We start from the raw sequence: 6039 nt of genomic DNA, 5'->3' as shown, positions 1-6039 counted from the left end.
AATAAAATATGTACTTCTCACTACAGCTTGGAAATGTCTCTTAATAGCAAGTCCTTTAAGTAGCTAACATGACATTGTGGCGAGCCGTATGAGTGGTCTGGGGCCTTGATGGAGCCCTGGCCAACCAGGGTGTTCCATGGTATTGGATACTGACCTGTGCTGTAAATTTCCTTTCATTTTAGCCAGTTTTGAGCCCTGAATGGCCCATATCTTGGCCTAATTCATCCCAACACTTTTCTCATCAATTTTTTTAAACAGCATCTTGCCCACCTTCCGGGCCCTACTTTTCACCCCTTTTAGAGCTTTGTCTGATACAGCCAACCTTGGTTTAAAAACTATCTAAAATGGTGGGAAACTTAGCTGTTGACTACTTCCTCAGTTGATGATCTGGAAGGTAATAAATTGGTGTAAAATGTGTGAAAATTTGATATGCTTAACTACCACCATTGGCAAGCTACAGCACTCTGAAAATTTAAAACCGGCGTTTCTCAATACTTTTAAATGGACGATAAGACCGGTTTTCCCAGAGACAGTCACAAATTTAATCCATTTCTGTGACTCAAATTTAATGAATTTGTAGCTATGAAACTGATGTGTTACTTAGTAATGATTAAAATGCTGAAAAGATGGCAAAACAAGTTTTAGTAAATTACTTGATCACTACTATGGTGACCCCATACACTATCGACATAACTGTACCAATCCTGGATATGTTGTGTTTACAGTGAGTTATGCTATAAGGGAGTTCTTCAATTCAAAATTATTTCATTTTTACTATACAGTGTAAGGAAATATTTAATGGTAGTATGAAATACTCTCTACCAACTAGGAAAGCCACTGACGGTAGAATAGGGAAAGGAGGAAATGGGTTCATTTTCACTATAATCCATGCAAAAAGAGAATATGCTGTTGAAAAGGTATAGGTATACTGTTCAGTAATATTATTTATTGGACAGCATCCTGTAAACAATATAATTATATCACAAATGGAAGCAGCATAAAATTAATTTCAGTAAACAAGCTAGAACTGTGACATAATTGTATACACAATGCATTGCATGCTTTCATTGAGGTGAGGTTTGTCTTGCAGTGGTACATGTTGGAGTTCTTCCAAATATCAATTCTGATCATTGCTTTTGCTTTAAATAGCCTCTTTTGGAGAGGCTAACTGAGCTGTGACTATGAATGGCAAACTGACATCTTGCATTTGCAATACAATGGAATAAACAAAATGAGATAAAATTCCTCTCTCAAGTTTTTGTGACACACAAAGTTATAGATTGGAAGTTTAGAATTATGCATTGTAGCTAACTCAAGGTTTTTGCCATTCTGAGCTGTTGGGTAATAATTTTGATTAGCTACAACTGCTACTATATTCAACACAATTTTGCTAGAGCCATATCAAGAGACTGACCTAACGATGTTTTTCATTACTGTCCAATATGAGAAGAAGATTGTATATGAGTTCAGGTAATGTGGGGTCATGACTTGTGTGACTAGCTTTCACCTATGTATATGGATGTACTTATTTAAAATACATAAGTTGTTTGAGTTTTTGCAGTGAAAAAAAATGTTCCTCCTATGAGCTTTCATACAGAAAGGGTCAATTGAGATTTGAGTACTGTACTAAAAGCTTTAATCTACCTTCACAATAATGGATATGTCCACAGGGACATTAAAGCACCAAATCATGTATATACAATAATAGCAATTAACATAATGGTCAAGATGAAGTGTCGGTGCAAGCTACTGTACTGCAATTGTAGTTCAAAGTTCCAAGTCAAACTTGGAGACTTTGACTCTGCTGGTACTGTACCAGGACTTCATATGAAAGAGCCTACTGACCAGATGATCAAGTTTGCCTCCATCCTGCCACTAGGAACACCAGGATATCAGGCTCTTGAGGTGATGTTGTGTTTATAGCGTTGTAGTTGGTTGATATGTGTATTAACTATGCACATCACCCTATCAGGACCTTTTGAAACACTATACGCATTTGCAGTACCAGCAGATGTATTAAGTCAAACTTGGAGATTTTGACTCTGCTGGTATTGTACCAGGCCTTGGTATAAAAGAGTCTACTGTCCAGATCAAGTTTCCACTAGGAACACCAGGATATCAGTAATGTTGTGTTTATTATGTGTATTATACAGGTATCCATGCATATCACCCTATCAGGTCCTTATGAAACACCATACACATTTGCAGTTGACATGTGGTCATTTGGATGTCTGTGTTTAAATATTTGTATTGGGAAGACTGCAGCTTTGAGACAGAGAGAGGAAGCTTCGCTGCTACTGTCAACGAGTAACACTGTGTGTTAGTTATTCCCTCACTAATCAACAAGCCTTTCTGTTCCTATCATCAATCTGAAGCACACAACAGAACTCGCAGAATCTGTCAGCCACAGAGCAACAGTGCTATGCCTTGTTAACCAGCACAGACAAAAAGAAGGTAATCTGGCTACTCCCTACATATGGCCACTCTCAACATTTAGCCTTAGTCTATTTTTGTGTCAACATACATATACATAGGTAGTTTGAATGCATAAATATACTTCTTGTAACACTATACCAAGTTATTGCCCAGTGATCACAAAAAGGGGCCAGCAGGTTTTTTCCAGGATAATTTTTTGTTGGATTTTGCCAACTCCCACTTTGTCACTCAAGATGTTTACGTTGTAGTAATTTGTGCATGTAATGCTGGTAGTTTATATTATAGTCTGTTCTCATATTGAAATCCTCATTAACACTTACCGGTAACTGCTGTGGTGGCACAACCCCACTGGGTCATTGCTATGGAAGGGTATATGCATGTGTGTGGTGTGTGATCAGGTATGATGTGGGAGCAATTTTAATCTTGCAATGATAGACAATACACTAAGTCATCAACATTGTACCTAATAGCTGACACCTTTGTGTGCTGCAAGTGAAAAGAAATGGAACACAAGAGGGCAAAGGTAAGTCTACAATGCATGCTTTGTACCTTATACTGTATATGTTTGGCCTAAGTGACATCTAATTGTGAAAAATCAAGCTGTTATTCATCATTTTTGTCTAAGGAAAATATCAGTTAGTAACTAAATATTTCTGCCAAACAATTAGAATACATATAGTAATCTTTTAGAGGTATTTTGGGCCATTTGTAGGTGATTGGACTGGATATAGTCTGCACCCAATACTACCAAGGTGCTATGAAGATGGTTTCTATGATTGATAATTAATTTATTGTTTAAAGAGGGAAAGTTCAACCTTCATGATCTCTAGTACACTGCCATACTAATTAGCTAGCGCTTATGTGTGAGCAGAGTTGAACTATTTTTGCTATTTTATTATCACATAAAGTAATGTAAGAGGTAGTATTTTTTACATTGCTTGGCCAACTGTAATCTCATGTACTTTTTATGTTGTGCTACTTGCTTTGAGTTGGCAGCATGGCTGCATGGTGTTGTAGCTGCACAAGTATACCAAAGGCTCTTCTTTGAATCTTGTAAATATTATACGCAATTGAAAATTACCTTTATGGAATAGTCTTACTCCGATTACAGCATTAAAAGCAAGAAAACACTTACAGGCATCCGGATATTGATTTTTTTTAAAATTCCCAGCCTGCCTGACCACAGTCACAAGGCTAGAGGCCAAACAAATCAGCAAACTCACTGGTGGGATGTGCCTTTTGTAAAATGTATGCTTTGCCATTCCTTTCCTCTTCAATTAAATGGTTGTCTTCTTCATGGAAACCATAACAAGGCATTAATTTTTCCTATTGACAATTTCCTTGAAGTGGTGTATTTAGACATCACAAAACTATTTGAGGTGCTTAATGGACTGTAGTAGCTATAAGCTGCGCTTTTAAAACAATTGCCATGTTCCCTTCAATGATCATGACAACGATCTAGCTCCATAGGAAACAAGATACTGTGTCATGTCTATTAGCTTGATCTACTGCATAGCTGATCATGAGTGGCGAGATCGAGATACTCTAATACGGCAGTCACAACCACACGTGTATTTCATAGCTATGTTCTAACCATAGATAAACTAGTGCAATAAAAATGATCTATTTAAAAATGAAGTAGAGTTCCAGCAATAAAAAGCAGTGAAACAAGATGATGGTAGCTATGAGGGAAAATCCCTAGCTACTTGGCATGGCTACTTTGGCATAACTTGTGCAATGCCAAGTAGGGATTTTCCCACATAGCTACCATCATCTCTTGTTTCACTGCTTTTTTATTGCTGGAACCCTACTTCATTTTCAAATAAATAATTTTTTTATTGTACTGGTATGCAATCATCTTGAACATAACTTCTAACATAATTTGGCAAAGGGTGAAACTGGATGAAGCTTCAAGCAGTGTTAATAGTCCTGAAATGAAGTGCTTGTCTCTGATGGCTGAAATTCCTGTGCTACGTGTGCACATATGGGTCTGTTGGTTGAGCAAGTACGATTATTTTGTTTGAAGGGCCAAAACAGGAGATAATCATAGTCTGATTTCATTATTACCAAGAACAATGACAGATGAGTTCCTTTACCTTGGCCATCACCATCCAAGTATAGTCGTAAGCACAGTCTATACCCATGTAATGATGTAAAGAATGGTGGGCTGTAAAGGCTGAGGATTTTACCAGTATGAACATCTTCAATTCTTTTTTCTACATCTACTTTCCAAATTAAAATCCCATTGATGCTCTGTACAGCAAGTATTCCATAGACCTACCTGTATGAATCATATCATCAGTGGTTGTTACTCTTTTGAAAAAAGGTCTGGTCCTTTAAAACATTTTACTGCTTTTTTTAGCGGTGCTCATCACTTTAGGGGGAACACTACTAAACAGTACAACCATACTGTTTGATATTTAAAAATCTAAACTGAAATTATATATTATTGTGATCAGTAAGTTGAATTGTGTGTACCATAATCCAAATCTTAATGAGAAATTTTAAAAATATTGAATGTCAATAAAAAACTTTAACTCAATTTTTAAAAGTTTTACAGTTGAATTGAAATATTTTGTTTTTACCAAATTTCTTCTTATCTACAGGAACAATGATTATGATGACAGAAGTTACAATTATAATACTATGTGTTTAATATTTGTTTTTGTAATACCTTAATAGAGTGCACATATTTGAGGACTTCTAACAGAACACACACACACACACACACACACTGTAGAGTTTTCATTGGTATGATTTTCCATTAGTAGACCTATGAAATTAGCAATGTGTATGTAGATTTATTCATTTATAAGGTAGAAATTAAGTGAGCTGAGCAGCTGACAACAATGGTACAGTAAAGGTTTGGAAATTAGGTATGTAAGTCCCTGGTTTGAACTTTGGACAGCTTTCTATCAATGGTTTAAAATAATCTGTGCACTTTTTGCTACACAGTGACTGTTCTATTAGAGTATTTAAACCCTGCAGTTTTACATTTTTTCTTTGTAACTGTAGCTCTTGTTGCAGCTTTTTTAAACCACAAAATATTGAGCTATGATGGTTAACATATACACAAACTGATTTTCAACCTATTCCCTTTTGTAGTTTACCATGCAGGTGTGGCAAAAAAATCAGTATTTTTTATGCAAAATAATATAGATTCGTCCATAACTTAGTGAATTTTTACCAGACTTGGTACATGTCACCTCAACACATGTCAAGTTTCACAGCAATCAAATTAGAAATTTGTACTTTACATTGGTTTTTGTAGTGTGCACAAAAAGAGGAAAAAAATATGCCCCTAGAAAAACGAAGAAATTTCAAACAAGCTTTCAAAGCAATCCAAAACACTTTCAATAAGTTTCTATGGTTTTGTTTTTCAGCCAAGCATAACTCAACTATATATGGTAAGTGGATTAATATATTGCTGTCTGTAATTTTTGATACTATTCTTTATTGTTACACCCTGTACCATAATCATCATTTTTGATTACACATGTCCTAACTTATCACCATGAGGCGGCTGGGTTTAGAGTGATGCTGAAACTTTTGTGATGGTCCCCTACTATATAGTATTATTATCTTTGTAACTTGCTTTCTTGC

Source organism: Dysidea avara, chromosome 3, assembly GCF_963678975.1.
Source record: "Dysidea avara chromosome 3, odDysAvar1.4, whole genome shotgun sequence".
NCBI lineage: Eukaryota > Metazoa > Porifera > Demospongiae > Dictyoceratida > Dysideidae > Dysidea > Dysidea avara.
Note: the sequence above shows the minus strand (reverse complement) of the source record.